This window comes from Triticum urartu, chromosome 4A (assembly GCF_056163025.1).
Source record: "Triticum urartu cultivar PI428250 chromosome 4A, HENAU_Tu73, whole genome shotgun sequence".
Lineage (NCBI taxonomy): Eukaryota > Viridiplantae > Streptophyta > Magnoliopsida > Poales > Poaceae > Triticum > Triticum urartu.
In genome coordinates, this window is record NC_141876.1 from 190,343,638 (window position 1) to 190,369,092 (window position 25,455).

General features: G+C 42.9%; 1 long non-coding RNA gene across 1 annotated transcript; it reads left to right on the plus strand.

Annotated features, from left to right (window-relative positions):
• The first annotated feature begins 16,503 nt into the window (after positions 1-16,503).
• Positions 16,504-20,586, plus strand: LOC147975338 (uncharacterized). Its single transcript, XR_015600679.1, has 4 exons — positions 16,504-17,564; positions 18,369-18,457; positions 19,719-20,213; positions 20,299-20,586. It is a non-coding gene; the product is annotated as an uncharacterized LOC147975338 (long non-coding RNA).
• Positions 20,587-25,455: the final 4,869 nt, after the last annotated feature.

Sequence of the window (25,455 nt, forward strand, 5' to 3'; positions counted from 1 at the left end):
TCGTCCTGTTCACCGATTAGACTCTGAGTCAGCTCCAAACTAATGGTCAAACTTGAGTTTTTAAATGGTTGTGGGGTACATATCGGGGCCGCTATCAATAGTATCTATCTACTATCTGGTTAATCTCCGGTGTCTACTATGAGTTTCATGTTGGGTGGGAAACAAACAGTAAAGAAGCCATTATCTGCCTGCTATTATTGGTTTTGGGTCTATCCGCAGGTTGCTACCATCACTCTGGATTTTTGCATGCACTCCTTACATTATCTCACTATGTTTTATTCCTATGCATGACAGTTATTGTAAACAATGGAACTGAACATGTAGAGCAAAAGAGACGAGCCTTGTGTGGCAATAAAATTTCATGCAGACGTCGCTCCATGGTAGGCGCAAAGGCAGCCCCCCTCCACGCATTTTGGATTGTAATCGAGAGGAAGATGTCTGTTATGAGGGGGATTTAGAAGGAGAAGACAACTCCTATTTACCCTTGGCATGCTGATGTTGGTTATATCATGCATATGGTGTCTTGCATTGCTTACTTTATACATCAAATATGTCATCTGCTTAGTTTAGACATCCTTTGTGCGAATGCCATCTGTTTAGTTTATTCAGCGTTTATGTGAATTATGCAACGCCATCTTGTTTAGCCAGGCATCATATATGTGAATTTTGCAATGCCATCCTGCATAGCCAGTCATATTATATGTAAATTTTATCAGGCCATCCTTTTTTTCATTACATATTACATTTGTCAACAATGTTATTACATTCAACTGCTCTTCGTGTGCATCAGCCATTTGACACGGTGATGGCAAATTCTAGAGTGAAAACAAGGTCTTCAGAGCAGACTATGCTATCTAACGAAGTGCATATCTCGCTGGTTATGGATAGCTCCTCAGAGGAGGATTCAGAGACAGCTGACCAGTCCTATTCCCCCCCGAGGTGTATGCTCTAACTTGGCAGGGTTATGTTGCTCATATCGTGCGTATGGTGTCTTGCATTGCTATGTCATTTGATTAGTTTAGACATGCTTTGTGTGAATGCCACCTATTCAGTGTCTAATTACCATATATGTGAATTATGCATTGCCATCTTTTTGCAAGACATTATATATGTGAATTATACAATGCTATCTTGTTGCAAAGGCATTATCTATGTGAATTATGCAATGCCATGTTGTTTAGCCAATCATCATGTATGTGAATTATATCATGCTATCATTTTTTGTATTACGTGTTCCATTTGGCAACAACGTTTGTATATTCAACTACTCTTCCTGTGCATCAGCCATTTGAAGCGGTGATGGAAGTATCTGGAGTGAAAACAAGATATTCAGAGCAGACAATGCTACCTGCTGAAGCAGACATCTTGCTGGTTACAGAGACCTCCTCAGAGGAGGATTCAGAGACTGATGACCAGTCCTATTTTCCCCCTGTGGTCTATGCTCAAACTTGGCAGGGTTATAGTACCCATGTCATGCATGTTGTCTTGCATTGCTTAGTTTTTACATCATATATGGATTGCCATCTGCTTACTTGCTTACTATATAAATCATATATTTGAATTATATCATGCCATCATGTTTACATAGTACATACACATCATCTATCTGAATTATGGCATGGCAACCCATTTAATAAAGACATCATATAGTTATATCATCTCATCCTGTTTAGTGTTTATAGTCATCATATTTTGAATTATGGCATTCTATCCGTGAATGTATGTGAATTATGGCATGCCAACCTATTTAATAAACACATTATATAGTTATGTCATGTCATCCTGTTTACATAGTCTCATATTTTGAACTAGGTCTTTCCATCTTTTTTAGTTAGCCATCATAATGTGAAATTGTGTCATGCTATCATGTTTAGTTAGCCATCATATATGTGAAATTGTGTCATGCTATCCTGTTTGGTTAGACAACATAAATATGAATTATTTCATGCCTTCTTTTATTCCCCACTATCCATTGCACCTGTCTATCATACAATGTCTATACTTTCAATTACTTTTCTTGTTTATCAGCCATTTGAATTGGAGAGCATGATGGCAGTATCTAAGGGAGTAACAACACGGTCTTCAGAAAAGATAGTGCTACCAGTTGATGCAGATAGAACCACGGTTGTACTTGCCCAAGGACCAGATCCACCACACATAACCCAGACTCTCGCAGATTGTACCCCTACCCAGTTGGACAGAGAACTAGCTACACCCCTTCTAACCCCAACCCCGGCAGATAGTAACCCAGTTCCAGTTGACACAGCACCGTCTCCAGCACAGAGCACCCAAACACGAGCAGTTAGTAAGGGAACTGCAGTGCCCAAAGCACGAGGACCACCACTCCAAATCCCAACTCAACGCTTAAAGGAGAAGAAGATTTGTTCTCAGGTCAGGTTCTGTAGCTATGGTTCATACTCCTTTGCTCTTGCATGACTGTATTTACTCATACCAACTATTTTCAAATTTGAAGGATGGAATTGAAACTCCAATGGCGCAACAGGTATGTTTTAAACCTGTTTCTTTAACTGGTTTGATGTTGTAACCTGCTCTATGTTGATTTCAGTTTCAATTGAATAAACAGTTATGTTCTCATGTCATGCACATTACAAGTGTTGTTATTGCTCTATAGTTACCCACACTTATATTCTGTCTATTCTGCTTTGTCTTGAACAAATATTATTTGAACTGTGTCTCTATCTTGATTTGGCAACAAAAACTAGAATGGTATAGACCATAAAGTGACCATGGTACATAGATATATGTTTGTTTCATGTTGTTATCTTGTTCACTTTACTACTGAACTCATTTACCAAAATGAGTTTCATATACAACATGGTAACCATGTGATGTGTCTGCTTGTTTCTCTTTTAGAATGCGGACAAAATATGCGTTATCCTATAGTAAAGGAAGTAATGCAGATAAGGTTCAAGATAGTGAGACATCCCTGTTGGTCTCCAAGAAAGCTGATAAAAACTATCTTGACGACAGTGAGGGAACCCAAAAGTCCTGTCTTGAAGTAGTGTTCGAGTTAGTGGCCACTACTGCTGGCACAAGCTCTTCGAACTTGCTGCCTGGATCAGTTCGTCTTCTTGAGTCTCAACTTCAAGTTGAAAGACATCGATCAGATGTGCTGCGACAGGAAGCTGAAGGACTGAGGAAGTCCCTGCAGAATTCAGATGCATATTTTCTGGTGCAACAGCAAGCGTTGGAGGATTTAAGCGCCAAACAAGAGAAAGTTAATAAGCTTGCTAAGCATCTTGCTAGCATTATGGGTACCCAGGATATTGTTTCTTGAGATCTTCTGAAGTGGTTTCAGTTCTGGATTTGTTTTGCTGCGGCGTTTATTTGCGCTGGTCGCCAACTTTGACAACCAGTGTATATGATATGCTGCTTTGTTCCCTATATTTGCACTGGTGGCGAACTTTGATGCCCATTGGATGTAATATGTGTAATAGCCGTGATAGCCTAGCGTTAGTTGCTTGCTTATTTATTTCCTTGTTGTCTTGTTTATTTGTTTGCTTGTAGTCATTGCAGTTCTTTTTCCGGGTTAGCTAGTGGCTGCAATAACCTATATTTTAAAACTAGGCCACAGTACCCATGGGCTAATATTTACTGTAGTGACACTGGGCCTCCTACTGGCCGTAGAAATAGTGGGCCTTCTACGGGCCGTAGAAACAATGGGCCTTCTATGGGCTGTAGAAACAATGGGCCTTCTGCGGGCCATATTATCAATGGGCCTTATACGGGCCGTATAATCGATTGGCCAAACATGGGCCAAACAGACCGCATTATGGCCGTAAACGGGCTAGAGTTGGAATCGTCCGTTCATGGGCTGACCATAATGGGCCATCGTTAATAGGCCGTATTTGATGACGCTATGAAATCGGCCCAACATATTAATGGACCACAAACGGGCCGACTGTAACCACGGGCTGAATTTGGCCCACAAGAAGAAAATGACAGTAACGGGCCGTAAGTAAACGAATGCTGGAAATGAGCCCAAGAATAAATGGGCTCTGAGAAGGCCGAAAAATAACATGGGCTGGAAACGGCCCAACGGAATAACGGGCCGTTAATGGGTATAAAGTGATACACTGTTCATTACGGACCAGTTTCACCACGGGCCGTTAGTAGGCCAAGAGTTACATAGGGCCTCATATGGGCCAAAAGACGTCATGGGCCATACATGGGCCAGAAGTGAAAACGGGCTGGAATCATATTGGATGGCCCAGATGACGCTACTGGGCCTAATTCGGATAGGGTGTAACGGGCCTTGGGTTAGTGGGATGTAAATGGGCTATATTCGATCAGGCCGTTAATAGGCTTTCCATGGGCCGGCCCGCCAGCTTTTGACCAAGTCAAACGGGCCGGCCTTTTCACAAGAATGGGCCTCTGTTGGGCCATGCCACGTGTCGACGTATCATAGGCGCCTTCCGTCCAATGAGTGGTTGACATCTGTCCCAACGATGAGCCGACACGTGTTTCCTCCAGCCAATGATGATTTTACACGTGGAAAATCCCCATTGGTCGGGGCTGTTAACAGGTTATCGAATCCAAAACCCGACCCGATAGCTTAACGACGTTCCGTTACGGTGGATGCCACATGTAGGTCACCCTTGACGAAAGCACTTATGTGACGCCCGATTTATTGTCATGGAAGTGGACACTTCCGTGATGATAATTTTGGTAATGTCATGGAACACTTCTACGACAGCACAGGTATGACTATCTTGATTCTGTCATAAATTTTTCATGGATGTACATGCGTGAAAAAAAAGCGACCTACTGTGACAAACACGTATCATCACAGAAGTGTATTTTTTTTGTAGTGTGCCCTGGTGTTTGAATTTCATTCCCATTTCTTGCATGGGACCTAGAAATTCACCCAAGGACACACATGTGATTTTTCAACCAACTTTAGTGCATTGGAGCATGTGCTTGTAGTTTAAATTCGAATTATGACATAAAGTGCCCAGAAACACAATTAATGTATAAAAAAGTCCAAACGAACCCCGAAAAATTCCAAGATTAGACACAACACTCATGTTGTTCTATGTTGACACTAGAAATTTTTTGAAAGCAATAAGACGCAGCGGATATCGTTCCATCCCCAAAGGTGGCACGTTCCCTACCGAAACCATCACACTTGTTGTGAGAAGCTCTGATTTGTGAGAAGCTTATACCAAAACCTGACCCAAATGGGACAAAATTTTACCACGACATCTTGATGCCGCTCCATGATAGCATGCCAAGTTTCATGACTTTCAGACGAGTTTTCGATTTACTAGAATTTAAAAACCAAATATCTCAACATTTTGCTGGCAATCAACAGTGCCCTGGTGTTTGAAATTCATTCCCATTTCTTGCATGAGACCTAAGCATGCACCCAAGGACACACATGTGATTTTTCAACCAACTTTGGTGCACTGGAGAATGTGCTTTATCAAATTTGAATTATGCACATAAAATGCCTAGAAAACCCAGTTGATGTATAAAAAGGCCAAACGAACCCCGAAAAATTCCAAGATTAAACACAACACTCCTGTTGTTCTATGTTGACACCAGAAATTTTCTGAAAGCAATAAGAGGCAACGGATATTGTTCCGTCCCCAAAGGTGGCACGTTCCCTACCGAAACCATCACGCTTGTTATGTGAAGCTCTGGTTTGTGAGAAGCTTATACCCAAACCTTCCCCAAATGGGACAATTTTTTTACCACAGCATGTTGATGCTGCTCCATGATAGCATGCCAAGTTTCATGAAATTCAGACAATTTTTGGATTTACTAGTATTTAAATTCCAGGCATCTCAACGTTTTGCTGGCAATCAATAGTGCCCTGGTGTTTAAATTTCATTCCCATTTCTTGCATGGGACCTAGAAATTCACCCAAGGACACACATGTGATTTTTCAACCAACTTTGGTGCACTAGAGCATGTGCTTGTAGTTCAAATTTGAATTATGCACATAAAATGCCGAGAAAGCGAATTATTGTATAAAAAAGGCCAAATGAACCCCAAAAAATTCCAAGATTAAACACTACACTCCTGTTGTTCTATGTTTGCACTAGAAATTTTTTCGAAGCAATAAGAGGCAATGGATATCGTTCCATCCCCAAAGGTGGCATGTTCCCTACTGAAACCATCACGCTTGTTGTGAGAAGCTCTCGTTTGTGAGAAGCTTATACCCAAACCTTCCCCAAATGGGACAAATTTTTTACCACGGCATGTTGATGCCGCTCCATGAAAGCATGCCAAGTTCCATGAATTTCAGACGAGTTTTGGATTTACTAGAATTTAAAATCCAGACATCTCAACATTTTGTCGGCAATCAACAGTGCCCTGGTGTTTGAATTTCATTCCCATTTCTTGCATGGGACCTAGAAATTCACCCACGGACACACATGTGATTTTTCAACCAACTTTGGTGCACTGGAGCATGTGCATGTAGTTTAAATTCGAATTATGACATAAAATGCCCAGAAACACAATTAATGTATAAAGAAGTCCAAACGAACCCCGAAAAATTCCAAGATTAGACACAACACTCATGTTGTTCTATATTGACACTAGAAATTTTTTGAAAGCAATAAGAGGAAACGGATATCGTTGTGTCCCCAAAGGTGGCACGTTCCCTACCGAAACCATCACGCTTGTTGTGAGAAGCTCTGGTTTGTGAGAAGCTTATACCAAAACCTGCACCAAATGGGACAAAATTTTACCACAGCATCTTGATGCCGCTCCATGATAGCATGCCAAGTTTCATGAATTTCAGACGAGTTTTGGATTTACTAGAATTTAAAAACCAGATATCTCAACATTTTGCTGGCAATCAACAGTGCCCTGGTGTTTTAAATTCATTCCCATTTCTTGCATGGGACCTAAGCATGCACCCAAGGACACACGTGTGATTTTTCAACCAACTTTGGTGCACTATAGAATGTGCTTTATCAAATTTTAATTATGCGCATAAAATGCCTAGAAAACCCAGTTGATGTATAAAAAAGGCCAAACGACCCACGAAAAATTCCAAGATTAAACATAACACTCCTGTTGTTCTATGTTGACACTAGAAATTTTCTGAAAGCAATAAGAGGCAATGGATATCATTCCATCCCCAAAGGTGGCACGTTCCCTACCGAAACCATCACGCTTGTTGTGAGAAGCTCTGATTTGTGAGAAGCTTATACCCAAACCTGCCCCAAATGAGATAAAGTTTCTACCACGACATGTTGATGCCGCTCCATGATACCATGCCAAGTTTCATGAATATTAGATGAGTTTTGGATTTACTAGAATTTAAAAAACAGGTATCTCAACGTTTTGCCGACAATCAACAGTGCCTTGGTGTTTGAAATTCATTGCCATTTCTTGCATGGGACCTAAGAATGCACCCAAGGACACACATGTGATTTTTCTACCAACTTTGGTGCATTGGAGCACGTGCTTGTAGTTCAAATTTGAACTATGCACACAAAATGGCTAGAAAACCCAGTTAATGTATAAAAAAGGCCAATGAACCCCGAAAAATTCCAAGATTAAACACAACACTCCTGTTGTTCTATGTTGACACTAGAAATTTTTTGAAAGCAATAAGAGGCAACAGATATCGTTCCGTCCCCAAAGGTGGCACGTTCCCTACCGAAACCATCACGCTTGTTGTGAGAAGCTTATACCAAACCTGCCCCAAATGGGACAAATCTTTTACCACGGCATGTTGATGCTGCTGCATGATACCATGCCAAGTTGCATGAATTTCAGACGAGTTTTGGATTTTCTAGAATTTAAAAACTAAGGATCTCATCATTTTGCTGGCAATCAACAGTGCCCTGGTGTTTTAAATTCATTCCTATTTATTGCATGGGACCTAAGCATGCACCCAAGGACACACATGTGATTTTTCAAACAACTTTGGTGCACTGGAGCATGTGTTTGTAGTTCAAATTTGAATTATGCACATAAAATGCCTAGAAAACCCAGTTAGTGTATAAAAAAGGCCAAACGAACCCCAAAAAATTCCAAGATCAAACACAACACTCCTGTTGTTCTATGTTGACACTAGAAATGTTTTGAAAGCAATAAGAGGCAACAGATATCGTTCCGTCCCCAAAGGTGGCACGTTCCCTACTGAAACCATCACGCTTGTTGTGAGAAGTTCTGATTTGTGAGAAGCTTATACCCAAATCTGCCCCAAATGGGACAAAGTTTTTACCATGACATGTTGATGCCGCTCCGTGATACCATGCCAAGTTTCATGAATTTTAGACGAGTTTTGGATTTACTAGAATTTTAAACCAGGTATCTCAATGTTTTGCCGGCAATCAATAGTGACCTGGTGTTTGAAATTCATTCCCATTTCTTGCATGGGACCTAAGCATGCACCCAAGGACACACATGTGATTTTTCAAGCAACTTTGGTGCACTGGAGCATGTTCTTGTAGTTCAAATTTGAATTATGCACATAAAATGCCTAGAAAACCCAGTTAATGTATAAAAAAAGGCCAAATGATGCCCGAAAAATTCCAAGATTAAGCACAACACTCCTGTTGTTCTATGTTGACACTAGAATTTTTTTCAAAAGCAATAAGAGGCAATGGATATCATTCCGTCCCCAAAGGTGGCACGTTCCATACCGAAACCATCACGCTTGTTGTGAGAAGCTCTGGTTTGTGAGAAGCTTATACCCAAACCTGCCCCAAATGGGACAAAGTTTTTACCATGACATGTTGATGCCGCTCCATGGTACCATGCCAAGTTTCATGAACTTCAGACGAGTTTTGGATTTACTAGAGTTTAAAAACCAGGTATCTCATTGTTTTGTCGGCAATCAACAGTGCCTTGGTGTTTGAAATTTATTTCCATTTCTTGCATGGGACCTAAGCATGCACTCAAGGACACAGAATTGATATTTCAACCAATTTATATGCAACGGAGCATGTGCATGTAATTTAATTTTGAATTGTGCACCTGAAATGGCTTGAAAACCAGTTTAATGTATAAAATGTCCAAACGAACCCTAAATAATTCCAATTCTTTTACGACACACATATAGTTGGATGTTCACTGCAGATAAAAGGTCTAGCAATTCAAAAAGTGTCCATTGCCGTTGTGACCACATTATGTAATTCAAATCAAGTAGATCCCACACTGTTTATTATCACCAACCGTGTGAGATGTAGTACAAAATATCTTGGAGCACTGTTTATGTATAGTACGCCTATGTGTTACGCGAGAAGGTGCATCGGCTACAGTCCACAGCCGGCGTGTCAAGCACACTAGCTCGCTCCCCAAAATATTACTGCATCGTAAATATTACTGCATCGTAATCTCGAAAATATCTACCGCCTGGAAGGTTTTAATGTTTGATAGCACACGATTAGTATGTGCGGACCGTGTGTGATGTCTGTTACTCCCGCTCTACTTCAGTCCCTTGATTCAAATTTTCAGTAGCCTCGGCATTTTACTCCCGCCTCTGCATCCCTCACAATCTAAAAAATATCTGCTCGCCCTTGATCCAAATTTTCAGAAGTGCCGCCTTGTTAGTCCCGCCTAGTAAAATTTTCAGTTGCCATAATATTTCCTCAAACACCACCTGCTCCCCGCCCCCTACATGCACCCCCCAAAACCTCCACTCACACAGACACACACAACCCTCGAAACTAGTGGTAGGTCGCAGCCATCACCGGTGCTCCATCGTCAACCTCTGCCTGTGTGGAGGGGAGCTCGAGGAGCCAATGGCCAAAAAGAGGTTTATCGCGGCCTTTTCGCCCGACGCCGGGGTGGTGGCCACTGAGGAGTCCCTGTCATCGTCCGTGGGCTTGATCCGCTGTCGTCGGTCCCTCGATCCGCTCGCCACTGCGCCCCTACGCCGGTTCGAGGACTTCCCCGTCCTCCCTCGGACCCGACAACCGACGAGGTCCTACCTCGGGGTCCGGCAGCGGTGGTGGGGGACGTGGGTCGCCGAGATTACAGACCGAGAGACCCACACCCGCCGGTGGCTCGGTAGCTTACACATGGCCGAGCTCGCGGCCATGGAGTACGACGGCTGGCAGGTCCACTACCACGATGCGACGGCTAGGCTCAGTTTCCCCTTCGGCACACGTCCGGTCCACCTCGTTCCACTGGAGCTAGGGGTTGTGAGCTCGGCTATGGCTCGGGAGGACTGCGAGGCGTGGGAGCGCCTCAAGGCCGAGGCCGCCGACGAGGCCTACATGCAAGAGCTCCACCGATAGCAACCGGAGCTCGTGGAGGCGGAGCGGGCGATCTTTGCCTACACGGAGGGCGGCGAGGTTATCGTGCTCTCCTCTGATGACGAGGTCGAAGCAGGCGAGGACGGCGACGCGAAGGGCAGCAAGGTTATCGCGCTCTCCTCCGATGGCAAGGTCAAAGGCGGCGGCAACAGAAGTGGAAGGCGTCAAGGTGGGCCCCGAGGACGAGGAGATCGACATCGACGAGTGGAGGAGTGCCTTCCCCAATGACCCCGATGACATTACTGGCCCGGACCCGGCTCGCGACAGACCGTACATGACGAGGAAGGATTGGCTCGACCTCTACTTCGACCGAAAGTAGTTTAGCTTAGTTTAAATTTATGTTTTATGTTTGGTTATGCAAAACTATCTATGTTTATGTTTGAATGCATGTTACTTTCGGTTGAACCTGCTTTGAACTTGATCAAATTGAAGTTTACAACCTTAAGTTTAGGGGATCGACTAGAAAAGGCCAAAAATTGCTAGAGTATATATATATATCCACTAAGGGTTTTAGTCCTTTAACTTTTTAAGGATCGCCTAGAGATGTCCTGATGACTTGTTTATTTCAGTTCTTCACAATGTGATGCTCTATATGTGCAACTATTTGCCGTGCAGTTCAATTTCATCAATAACTGTTTCAACAATACCACTATGAATTATGATATTTGGTTGCTGTTAAGGATATTGCAGTTAACATGCCTTTTTGTTTTTTAACAATAACTAGTGTACTGTAGACCTGCACAATACTAGTTTGAATGACTATTTGCTTGTTTTTAAATGTTAATCCTGATGCAGTTAACACACCTTTCCACTTCTTGTTTTGCTGATCTAGCGTGCTTAAGCCTACACACTGAAGCTATCATTTATAGATTATGTTCTCTACCATGGATATATTTGGTTGATGTTTAGCCTGTTGTGCTTAACATGCCTTTATATGTACTCATGCAGGACAATATTGAGAACAGTGTTGTTTTCCATAGAGGTTAGTTTCATCGCATTGCTTATATGTACTCACTATTCAGGATATCGGTAGCTGGTACCATATAGCATGGGGCTGATAAGGGATTAATCGTTGAATCAAACATTTCATTAAATATATCTGTAACCCATTTATCACTAGGTTAGCTAGGGACATAATTAATATATCCGAGGCTACATAGCAACATGCACTACTAGGGAAAAGCCTAGCAGCAGCGCGGGTTTTAGGCATACTAGTAGTGCGGGTGGCGGTACTACTAGTACGGCGCTACAGCTAAAGCTTAGCAGTAGCATGGCATGAACCACACAACTGCTATATGCACTTAGTAGTAGCGCTTCCCTGAAAAGATGCTACTTGTAACTACTAGTAGCGCCTCTCGCAGCCCGCGCTACTACCACTATTCTGTATTATATTTCTTTTTATTTCATGTTGTATTCATACACCTTTATACAAGTTTTTGTACACCAGCAATTTAGAGTTTGTTTTTACATCATAATGAGTTATTACATCACTGGGTGAAAGAACCGTGGACCAGTTTCAAGTGGATGTGGATGGACATCCACTTGAAATTAGTCTACGGTTCTTTCACCCAATGATATAATAAATATCATCATCATCATATCATTAACAACTTATCATCATAATACATCATTGTCATATAACACCTACTCATGATCGTCATTTTCACCAATGAGACATCATATAGCAAGTTGGTCACTAGTCATAATCACAACTCCTCATCATCATCAACTCTAACACATTGTACCACATAATAACACATTGTATTTAGGACCTACTTCTCTCTCATAGGACCTACTACCTTCTATTAGGTAAAATATCATAAAACAAGATAGGCCCTGAGTCTCTGTTATGGCGAATGGAGATTATCCTGTCTCCAATTCTTGCCTTTCGCACAATGTTGCTTCCAACTACCTCCTTACGACTGTCCATACATTTTTTCCATTCTTTGATTTTTATGTCTTCACTGGTTTTAGAAATCCGTTATGGACAAGGGAGATTCGTAGGATGACCTGGCCGTATGTTCAAAACATCAAGGCGACCATTCTGATACATCATATGAGGCACACACTCCTTCGGGATTTTCTTTTGAAAAACATAATAATAACTTCGTAGTTAGCAATGTAGTTCAGTTTTAGAAGAATTTATGCAAAAAGATGCATGGATGTCGTACTAGTAAAAAATCTTGCCATGGCATCTCCATGGATGTTACCGTGGTTCAACACGTGCACTAGTGGCACATATTGACCATAATGTGGAGGAGTTTTATAATAGATATTGTAATTCTCAAGATCAGTATAAAATGTGATCAGATGATTTTTCTCCCGATAGGTTAATTCTGAGCCATCGGTGTAGTAGGTTTTGTCTACCATCTTCCGCACATTGTTTGAAGAATGAAAATAAGCTGTCAATGGAAATAAGCCATCAACTATTTTGAAATAAACAATATAAATTAGTTAATAACTATGTTTGAGAAACTCACATAGCGGTAGAATTGGAAGCGTGTCAAGAAGGACCCAAATGTCCATATTGTCTTGGTCGATGTCAGGATCACCAAGATCCATGGTGACAAGCATACCCTCATGAAAACCATACATCTTACAAAGTGCTTCCCAATTTGTGCAACCAAAATGGGTTACGCTCTGAGAATTGTACAGATTTACTTCAAAATCCATACCATGATGGGTCCTTAAGTGAATTTTCTTTGTTTCGAAACTTTCATGGTCTTCAAAACCCATCCTCTCCAAGACATAGTGTCTTGCATGGCAGGGGATAAGCTACTCGAATTGTAGAAGATGAAAATTACACATTAAAATAGTTGAAGTCATGCTTAATTACGAAAAAACACTTGTCGTCATTGCGTACCATTTCAACATCGAAGGTCTCATAGAGCTTAATGCTTAAGCACCGATCATCGTCCAGGTGAGGCCTGTCGCACAGACCTCGGTCGTCATTGCACCAGCTGCCCTCTCCTGGGAGACTTTCGTCGTGCGATGATGCCATTTCCTATGTTCATAATTCAAAGATTAAACTTGTACAATTCAATATATGTACTACAAAAACTAAATTAGATCATTATTATTCACCACGGGTTGACTATCGGTCTGTCGAGTCTTTTTCTTAAAGTCAACCCGAAATGTCGTTTAATTATTTTTCTAGAAAATCCAGGCCCCTCGATATATCCTACATATTCTAGTACAAGTCATGCCAGAATTCACGGAAAAATCCGGCATGACCTTTGCTCAAAAAGGACATATCGAGCGCCTGAAATTGGCCGGAATAGAAATTAATCAACACTCCGGCAAATCATAGGCCACTCGGAGGTGTAACCTGCAAACATGACTGGCCACTTGGGGCAAGCACATATCCTATTTCATCAACACAAGATATATATGTTTTTATCTACATCATATGAGCATTCAAACTGGATGGTCATTGCATTTAAATGGTTGAAAATATGAAGAAAAACATTTCAAAATATCTTATAGGACTCATATTGACATGGAGATTTGGCTAGTCTCACCTCGAGGTCGGGGGCGGGGGGGTCTCGGTGACGGAGACGGCGGCCGGGATGATGGAGGGGCTCCTAGATTTCTGCAAAATCAAAAACCCTATAAGCTATCAACTAATCAAATGCATACACCTTGCGTAGTGGGGTCCTATTTGAGCATTCAATAAGCAAAACCAAATTGTAAAATAAATAAGTATTCAAATTAGCATGCATTCAATAAGCAAAAGTAAATCATCTCTTGCGTCCAAACATCATCGAATATTATCACTAATACATCCCGAATAGTATCATACATATAATATCACTAATACAACTAAAACCCTAGCGCACGACGGCTATCGGCGCGGGCGGTGGACAACCAAAGAGAAGGAACCATCATAGGATCATAGCTCCAGTGAGATACCTGGAGAACCTGCCAGGTATTGGAGAACCTGCGCTCCAACGCAACCATGTAGCGACGAGCGAGCGCGTCCTCCTCGCTGACATGGTGACGTACCACCTCCGCGGGGTCCTCAAGCCTCTGCACCATCACTGGCCCACCCGACCGCCACCAAAAAAGGTCCGGGTCAATGATGGGCTGGCTCCTCACCAAGCTGCGCCCCCGGTAGGTAGCGCCTCCCAGTACCAGCCCGGCGGAGCCTAGTCCCGGACATGGCCCATTTGACGAAGCAGGTGTCCTCCGCCGAGTCGACGACGAGGATGCGGGATAGGCATCGTCGACGTCGATGCGGGAATAATTGCTTTAACTAAAAAATAACAACAAATGTGACAGGTTCAACTAGTTCTTACTAAAATTAAATCTACTATAAATAAAAATAAACTAGTTCTTATTCAAAAGAAACTAGTTCAACTAGTTAGATTAACTTTCTTACTAAAAATACACTAGTTCTATTAATTCAACTAGTTCTTATTAAAAATAAACAAGTTCAACTAGTTCTATTAATTTCTTACTAATTCTATTAAACACTACTGCCCTAGTTCTTAGTATCTAATTAGATGAACCTACCTAGGAACTAATGCCCTAATTAGCATCTAATTTGATGAACCCTAACTAATTTGATGCAATCTAAAATTTGATGAACTCTAGGAACTTTAGCTAGGCAGAGGTAGGGGAGGGGGAGGAGGAGGTGTGCTCACCTTGGGTGCCGGCGGCATGGGAGGGGCAGGCAGTGTCGAATTCGGGGTCAAGGCTCGGGCGCATGGCAGAGGGCGGCGTCGAGGTCAGGTTCGGGGGCGGCGTCAAGGTCGGGGCGGCATCGAGGGCATGCGGAGGGCGACGGGAGAGCTCGCGGCGGCTGATGGCGACGTAGGGCGATGACAGAGGCGTGAGCGGATGGATGAGTTCGATTTGGGGGAAGTGACCGTGGGGAAGAAGGAGCGCACGGTTAAGTCAAACGTAGCATGCTATAGCTATAGCGCTGGCTCACACAACACGCTACTGCTAAGTTAGCTATAGCGCGTTTCCGGAAAGCACACTGCTGCAACAACATTTTTATTTGTTTTCCTTTTTCATTTGTTTTCCTTCACATTTTCTTTTTTCCTTCCCCTTTTTATATTTCTTCCATTTTCATTTAATTTTCTATATTTTTTACATTTTATTTTCCTTTAATTAGAAGTAGCACCCTCTGAGTGAAACACACTACTACAACAAGCTTAGCAGCAGCGTTGTTTCTAAAAGACCGCTACTAATATATGTAGCCTATCGGCTTAGTAGTGAGAGTTTTAGTAGTAGTGCGTTTAAACGAGGACACGCTACTGCTACATGCGTATCTGTAGTGCGTTTAACCTGCACGCGCTACTACTTTTTAACACAAATGCCCTTTTTTACCAAGCGCGACTGCTAATATTCTGTGTATAAGGTTTTCCCTACTAGTGATGCATTGTACTGAATGACTAAATATGCAATCCCGAGCTACATAGCAACAAGGAAGACTGTTACCTTAATGTTCTGATGATGTCTAGATATACATGTTATAAAATCTTATATAATGGGATGGAGGGAGTGTTGTACTACATCATTTTTCAATTGTTGTTTAGCTTCTAATATTAACTTGCTGCTTTTAGGTACATATATCATTGCCAAAGACCCATACTTTGACCCTTTCTGCGTATGGGGCAATGAGGTTGTGACGCCCCAAGACCGACGCTCCAGACGCCTTCCATGTTTTTCGCTGTCACCATGTGATTTATTTGTTTGTTGCAGTCATCATCGCATCATGAGGTTTACATATGCATGTTTTCATAATGCTTGCATATGTTCGTAGTTGCCGCATTCCCCCTTGTCTCCGTTGAATTTTCTCAGACCAACCGGGTTCTCGTTTCCCTCTTGTTTGATCCCCTTACCTATCTGCACAGCCAAGGACACCCCCCCTTCGCAACCTCGCGTGTGCGTCCGAAACTACCCCGGACCCGAACCAATCAGTCATTACCGTTGGATTCGGATCATCCCCAAGCATCTACTCCCTCCGTTCCTAAATATTTGTCTTTCTAGACATTTCAAATGACTACTACATACGGATGTATATAGACATATTTTAGAGTGTAGATTCACTCATTTTACTCCGTATGTAGTCACTTGTTGAAATGCCTAGAAAGACAAGTATTTAGGAACGGAGGGGGTATAAAACATCTCCGTTTTCTTATTTGGACTCCCTACCTATTTATTTCTCGATTGTTCAATTTCGATCGGAGAGACCTAAATAGCCCCTACCCTATTTCCACCGATATATAAGCAGATCAACCCTAGCCTAGTCTCTAATCCCATCCATCCTTTCCCATCGCGCCGCCAGTAGCTCCACCTGGTCTGCTCCTTTCTCAGGATCTTGCCCGATCCACCCAATCGATCCTTCCAACACCTCCTTGTTTTCCCCGGCCACGCAATCAGATCCACCTTATCCTTCACGATGCACTCCACCTCCCCTCGATCCCACCAAGCTGTTGACCAAGGCACCGAGCTGGAGCGCTCAGCCTCATCCGCCACGCCGGCGACCTTGCCCGGTGCTCATGCACCACCGCGCCGCCCCTTCCCTTCCTTCGGCTGCCTTCTTCTCGTTCCCCTCTGCTTCCCTCTCCTGCTCTCATCTCTCTCTCTCTCATGTTTATCAGGAAGATGACCATGGCACCCAAGCCCTGCCCTGTCCACATCGCCCTGCCGGATCCCGACCGGCCGGAACTCCCCTATGCCTCAAGACCGACCCCGCGTCGCCCCTGCACCAGCGTCATCTGCATCTCGCGACGTCGCGACTACCGTCTCCCTGGTGGCCGACCGCCTCAACCTCCTCTGCAAGGACAAGCCGGGCTCCTCCTCTGCTTCTTCCCTAAGGTGCTCGGACCAGCCCAGCCGCTCGTCATCGCGTGCTCGCATCGGAGCCAAGGGGGCCCCGACGCCCTCTAGATTTCCCGCAGCCCCGCCGTCGTCTTCCAATGCCAAGTCCCTTGAAGCTCCTGACGAATGCGGCGACCGGCGCCCTCCTTCACGCGTGGCACCGCGCTAGCCGCCGCTAGCTCAGCCGGCGCACCAAGATCCATCGCCACCCGTCCGTCGCGCCCGGCCTCCGTTCGCCTCCATGCCGTCCCCGTCGCCAAGTCCGGCCGCGGGCCGTCACGCCTGCATCCTCTGCTTCGAGAAGGAGGACGAGCGCTTCTCGCGTTGACATATTGCCGCTCCCCATGACAACCTCGCCCGCTCGTACACGCGTGTGTGCGTGGGCTGCTACTGCCGCCAAGGCCCAGCGGCGCCTCCCCTTCGCCAGATCCAGCCCTGCTGGCCTGCTGCTACCTCCCCACTAGCTGGGCTTGGCCCATGGTGAGGTCACCCCCAGTGCCTCCTATTTTTTCTACTGTTGGGCCTGCTCCAGTTTCAATTTTGGCCAGTCTAGGTTTTTTTTTCAGTTCTACGAATTTCACACTATCCAGAGTATTACAGAATTGCAGAGAAACCCTCTAACTTCATGCATATAATTACTCATGAACCATGCATCATATGTAAAAACTTCATATATGTAAAATGCTTAGAATTTCATCTAGTTTCATAATATGCCACTTTCATCCATGGTTAAAATGTTTAAAATGTTGTTTGCTTTTATTCTGCATAAATGCCATGGTAAAGTGATTTTTTCATAACTAATTAACCGTAGCTCTAAATTAAATAATCCTTGTATGTAAATTATCTAGAAAAATGCATAGTTTAACATGGTGGCATTACTTTGCATGTTTGCCAACTCTAAAATTGGGTATAGGGCAGAACAGTATCAAATTCGAAATATGCACATGGGGTTTTTCTGGAATTGTTGCTTGTTGTTCGAGCCTCTTTAAACTTGTCTAGATAGGTAGTTTTATTATGCTTCACTCTCTTGTCATGTTTAACAACATTTAATATTGTTGGGTACATAAATGAGAGCGAACTAAATGATTGAATGTGGTGTTTCGTCAATATGCAACTTGTTGCATGTTGAGCTCAACTTAACTTGTAGTGTTGTTTGTTGCACTTTGCCATGCCATGCATCATTAAACCGGACATGCATCATACCTGATTGTGCATCATGCCATGATTACGCTTGGTTATTTACCATGTCGTTTGCTTCTTTCCGGTTGCGCTTCTCCTTGATAGTTCTGGTTACGTTGTGATTGTGAGGATCCGTTCGACTACGCCCGTTCGTCTTCTTCTTGGATTCGGTCTTCTTCCTAGCGGGATTTCAGGCAAGATGAATGTCACCTTGGATCTCACTACTATCTTTGCTATGCTAGTTGTGTCGATGCTATCGCTATGTCGCGCTACCTACCAATTGTTTATGAAGCCTCCCAAATTGCCATGATAGCCTCTAACCTTTTTCCACCATCCTAGCAAACCGTTGTTTGGCTATGTTATTGCTTTGCTCAGCTCCTCTTATGGCGTTGCTAGTTGTAGGTGCAGTTGAAGTTTGTTCCATGTTGGAAGATGGATGTCATGGATATCTTGGGATATCACAAGATCTCTTATTTAATTAATGCATCTATATACTTGGTAATAGGTGGAAGGCTCAGACTTTTTACTGGTGTTTTGTTCCACTCTTGCCGCCTTAGTTTCCGTCATACCGGTGTTATGTTCCTTGATTTTGCGTCCCTAACACGATGAGGGTTTATGGGCCTCTCTTGACAGTTCGCTTTGAATAAAACTCTTCCAACAAGGCCCAACATTGGTTTTACCTTTTGCTCCACATAATAACTTAACATGATAATAAACTTGACGCATAGGGAGTTAGCGCTACCCGAGGTTCGTTATCCAACCTAATACAGGGGGCCAGTGCTGATGGTCTTGGTGCCAAACTAGAGTATCGTACGGGATCACCTCATGGCAACTTGGGGTATCTGGTACCGGTATGCTTCGCTCATCTGTCGTGGCCTGAGACGAGATACGCGCAGCTACTATCAGGGTGTCGGCACGCCGGGAGGTCTTGCTGGATTAGTTTTACCACTTTCGGAATGTCTTGTGCACCGGGATTCCGAGTCTGATCGGAGGGTCCTGCAATGTAGGATTGTCACCGCGGATCGTGAGCTTGTCATGGGCTAAGCTGGGACACGCCTGCAGGGTTTAAACTTTCAAGAGCCGTGCTCGCGGTTATGTGGCAGACGGGAATTTGTTAATATCCGGTTGTAGTAGACTGGAACTAAACTCAACTAAAATACACCAACCGCATGCGTAACCGTGACTGTCTCTATTCGGGGAAGTTCGAGAGGAGAACACGGTTGGGTTATGTTTGTACGTAAGTAGTTCAGGATCACTTCTTGATCATCACTAGTTTGCGACCGTTGCATAGTTTCTCATCTTACTCTTGTACTCGTAAGTTAGCCACCATATATTGCTTAGTCGTTTGCTGCAACCTCACCACTCATCCATTCCATACCCATTAAGCTTTGCTAGTCTTGATACCCATGATAATGGGATTGCTGAGTCCTCGTGGCTCACAGATTACTACAACAGTTGCAGGTACAGGTAACGCGATGATCTGATGTGATAGCGGTGCTTGATTGCTTTTGGATTTCTTCTTCTTCTTCTTCGATCAAGGGATATGTTCCGGGTCGGGGAGCCTGGGATTAGCAGGGTGGATGTCGTTCTTCTTTTTCGTTTGATTTCATCCGTAGTCGGATCCTGCTCTTCTGTATGATGACTGCTATGTATTGATGTATTCATGTTGTAGCTTGTGGCGAGTGTAAGCCTTTATCTTGTATTCCCATCTATTCAGTACATGGTATGTTGTAATGATATCCACCTTGCTATGCTCTTGAAATGCGATTGTGCCCCGATCATGAGTTCATCACGTGATTGGGATAGAATCGCATCTTGGGCGCTACAGAGATATTCATGAACCAGCATGAAGTGAGTGAACTGATAAAGATTGTCATTAAAATGGGTCAAAAGATGTCAATCGAACTATTTGTTTACACTTTATGCAAGACAACATTGAACTGCATGATGGTAAGTAAGAACCCTGTAGCCTTCTTTTTACTGCCCGTAATGAGTTGTGTTAGATGACAATATCTGAATATTTTTTCTTTTGCAGTGGATCCTAAAGCAGTTTACTCAAGATTACCTCTCAAACTACATTATTGGCAGCCGACCATCACAAGGGGTTGCACTAGAGTCCTGCATGCCTTATGCATCCAAGAGAGCACAATAGAGCCATTCAGCTTCACCTTATTCAGCAACCGAAATGTCTGTCGCCTCTTTCTTCACCATCTGTAATAGTACAAGTATAGAACCCTGGTTCATCATTCTTTATTTGGTGCTTATGTAATTCTTAAACATATGTACCTGTGAATTGAATAATGCATTGGTTTTTTGAACCTAATGGATATGAATGAAGCTATAGCCTACTTTCAAGTTTAAATTAGGTACAATTTTAAATACCAACAATTAAATTAGGGCAAAATTATGTTGTGCCGTTCATTACGGCACACACGGTTGGTAAAACACAAACATTTGCGATATACACCATAATATGAGACGGTTCACAGAGAGGAAATGTGTGCAAGCATGCACACCGTTGCCGTTTGCAAAGCATGTGTGATGTCAGACACTATCACATACGGTGAGGGAAAACTAAATTTGTGTGATTGTCTACCTATTGTACACGGTTTATAATCATGAACTGTTTGTGATGTGCCAGGCATCGTAAAACTCCCATGCCTGGAATCTGCCTGGAAAGCTCCCGTGCCTGGAATCTGCCTGGTTTTAGGTAAAACCACAAAACTCTGACTGTGATGGCAATGTGAGCACAAACGAGTAGCAAGGATGAAGCATTGGGATATTCAAGGTATCAGAAACAATTATATAGCGACAACTGTATGCATCAAGGCTCCCTATCCCCGACGGTTTCTGGGTCATGTGGGAAGGACCCCCCTATCGCCCACACTCACTTGGCGACGGTTCCAAATGACGTCGCGGAAAGGGGTTAAAAATCGTTTGTATAGCACCGACGCGTACCAGTGGATATCTCAAAGAAAGAAGCAACACAATGTTTCCTCAAAAACTGAAAGAATGGGATGAAAAGAACAAAGAATAACACAACATGTTCTACCTCAAATGAATTTGAGAGAGCATCCTTAAAAAGAAGGATTAAACGGAGTTGTTGAAAAAAAAATCAACAACAAAAGAATAAGCTTGTTGTGCGCTTGTGGAAAACATCTCAAAATTATGAGGTGACAATTGGCCACTAAGGGAAATAGTTGATTGGATTGAGATCAACAAGGAGATGAAAACTCCTTTTGCCGAGAGAATAGGAGGAAACTTGGATTATCGATAGACACCACAATTAGCAACATTCCTTAGGGAAGGCTTTAAGTGAAATCTATATCAAGATAACACCAATGAAGAATTTGTTGGTTTGAGAAGATCTCGTGAACGAATTGAAAATCATGGGTTTAAAATATCTCATTCCTGACAAGTTGTGAGTCATGAAACACGAAGAGAAGTTGTCAGGAATGACATAACACCACCTCAAAAGATAAGGTAGAAAGAATTGCACTTAGGAATGCAAGACGAAGAATGCTTGAGCTCCTCCATCAAGAATCTTGACGGACACTTTGAGAATGAAAGAAATATTTGACGAACCACCATGAAGAGCCTCCATGAAGAGCTCTGGTAAAAAAGATGATAGAAAGAAAGAGAAGTTGAAAGAACAAGGTGAAGCCTTGCGATGATTTAGGTGGAGCTTCACGAAAAAATAACCGAGAGAACTTGGAACTCCAGAAAGAAAAGACGCACAACTTAGAACCGAGAAATTGATATCACGAACAAACCCCGGAAGAAGGAATTAATCCCTTGGATGAAATAAGAATAAGAATTACGTTATGCTTATCCTTCATCAACTTAAATTGATGACAAGCATTGGATTTGGCATACTACTTATTCTTGTTGAGACGGATTAAGGAGAGATATAGCGCAAACTTGTGAAGGTCTTCCATGAACCACTGGTAGGATTTGGGACGGACGAATGAATTGATACAATAAAAACGGAAGAGGAATGTGAGATGAACCACCGTAAGGATTAAAAAGAACGAACAAAAAAGGAATGCATCACTAGGAAGAATTGGAAAATGAACGAATATACTTGAGAGAATTTAGATACAAGAGAACAAAGAGACCATGAGCTTAGTAGGGAATACTTCAAAGATGCACCAGAGGCATTATAGAATGAATGAAGAGACATCAATTTAGAATCAAGAAATCTTCTGAAATAATGTCCTTTGGATGATCGAGAAAGGAAACCAACCCATGAAATGCGTCAGATGGGTGAAAAGAATTCTCCCGATCGAAAACAATTATGATAGGATGGCATCAAGCTAGAACTACGCATATTTGGAACTCTTCTTCGGTCTGGATGAATGAAAAGATAAAAGGTTGAGCAAAAGTTGAAGATAATTTAAAAACGGTCTTAGAGAAGGCATAAGACTTATGGAGATCCATTGTTATGTTAAACTTTGAAAAGAATTTGAGAATAACTCCAAAAAAATTCAGAACAGTCAGGTAAGATCCTGGGAAAAGACTTGTGGGTTAGGGCCCACTCAAAGATACACCGTTGAAATGGTTGCTTGAAAGAGATATTGCACCACTTGAATTAAATGGCTTGAATGAGATAACAACCTCGAGATATCTTGAAAGGATCTACAATCACGAATCTTCCGAGATATCTTCAGCACTCCGAAACAAATGGAAAGCGAGAGGTGAATGATTAAGAGATGCACCGGTATGGGAAAGCATTTGAAACGAGGAAAGGGATATGATCAACAAGGCTTGAATTTAGTCCACCGAAGAAGAAACAAGAACGAAGAATGAAAACAAAACTTGCAGGTCCTGAGCATCTTCACGAGAAATCACCGATTAAGAATATTGAAGGAAAAGAATGTAGAGGCTTCACGTGAATTAATCGGATGCTTGATTGAGATGTCTAACTCTACAAGGAAAAAGGGTGGGAGGGTGGGAAAAACAAAGGCACTTCGGATGATGGAATGAAATCCGTTGATAAAGTTGAGAATTGATCTTGAACATGGTGAAGAAGATTGAATTAGCTTGAAGAGAAGCACGCCGGATGGAAAAGAATTGGCATGACCATTCCGCATGATCAAAAGGATTAGTACTCCCATAGAAATATGAGAACACTTCTTAGCAAAAGGTATGGAATCAACACTTGACTTTGAAGCAACTCGAATACCACAACTCAAAACAAAACAAAGGATTTGGCTTGCAAAATAAGACGGAAACAAACATATGATAGATCCCATATCGTATCATGTTTCTGTTCGAAAGATATCCTTCTTGATACTTGAATTCCCACCTAAGAACTCCCAAAACTTTCTGGTTATGCAATCTGGTGTTGGGGATACATGGAGGCACAAATATCTCACACAACTAACAAATCCTACACTCCAACTATATCCATTCGTCAACTCATAACCAAGAAAACCTCGGAAATCGTGTACCTCAGACCTTCGAAAACATGCGATATACTAGATTTGACAATACATCTGATCGCTCTCCCAGTACTGGGTGTCGCCAAACTACTCTCACCACAAAGAGTATATAAGTGTTTTCGATGTTGGCGACCTCTTGTATTCTGGAACTGAAACAACAAACACTGTGATGAAAACACCTTGGAGCTCACCTCCCCGAGACACTGCCACAACCCCTAAATGTCAGGAGGCACCAAGACAGAATTCCTTTCACAATGATAATGGACAGGTTCCACAATACCCGCGAGATCCTAAAAAAATTTGAGTGAAAAAGAAGAGAGTGAAGTCAAAACACCTGCGTCAGGAGTCCTCACCAGAGCAACGAATGGGATAAGGAGTAAAAAGAGTTCCTACTCTCCGATATAACTAGACCCAAAATAGTTTTTTTCTAGACTCAACAACGGCAGCGGTTCGATCAATCAAGGGGGCTCCTAAGGTCGGTAAGGCTCTGATACCGACTTGTAGCGCCCAAGATGCGATTCTATCCCAATCACATGATGAACTCATGATTGGGGCACAACCGCATTTCAAGCGCATAACAAGGTGGATATCATTACAACATACCACGTACTAAATAGGTGAGAATACAAGATAAAGGCTTACACTCTCCACAAGATACAACATGAATACAACAGCTCACCAATACATGGCAATCATCATAAAGAAGAGTAGGATCCTTCTATGGATGAAATCAAATGAAAAAGAAGAACGACATCCACCCTGCTAATCCCAGCCTCCCGACCCGGAACCTATCCCTTGATCAAATAAGAACTCCAAAAGCAATCAAGCATCACTCTCATGTCGGGTCATCACATTACCTGTACCTGCAACTATTGTTGTAGTGAACTATGAACCATGAGGACTCAGCAATCCCATTACCATGGGTATCAAGACTAGAAAAGCTTAATGGGTAGGAAAGGGTAAGTGGTGAGGTTGTAGCAAGCGGTGAAGCAATGTATAATGGCTAACTTACGAGTACAAGAATAAGATGAGAAACTACGCAACAGTCGGAAACTAGTAATGATCAAGAAGTGATCCTGAACTACTTACATACAAACATAACCCAACCGTGTTCTCCTCTCGAACTTCCCCAAAAAGAGACAATCACAGTTATGCACGCGGTTGGTGTGTTTTAGTTGAGTTTACTTCAAGTTCACTACAACCGGATATTAACAAATTCCCATCTGCCACATAATCATGGGCACGACTCTCGAAAGTTTAAACCCTGCAGGGGTGTCCCAACTTAGCCCATGACAATCTCACGATCCACGGAGACAATCCTCCATCACAGGGCCCTCCGACCATACTCGGAATCCCGGTGCACAAGACATTTCGATAATGGTAAAACAAAACCAGCAAAACCGCCCGATGTGCCAACAAATCCCGATAGGAGCAACACGTATCTCGCTCTCAGGGCACACCGGATGGGACAGGCTACGAGTAAAACCAGCCCTTGAGTTTCCCCAAGGTGGCCCCACAGGCTGCCGGTTCGGACCAACACTCAGAGGAGCATTGGCCCGGTGGGTTGATTAATTATCCTCGGGAGCTAACCGGTCCCTATACAAGTTTTAGTTGTTATTAGGAAAATGGTAAAATCAATGTTGGGCCTTGCTGGAAGAGTCTTATTCAAAGCGGACTGTCAAGTGGGGCCCATAAACCCTCATCGTTTTAGGGACGCAAAATCAAGGAACATAACACCAGTATGATGG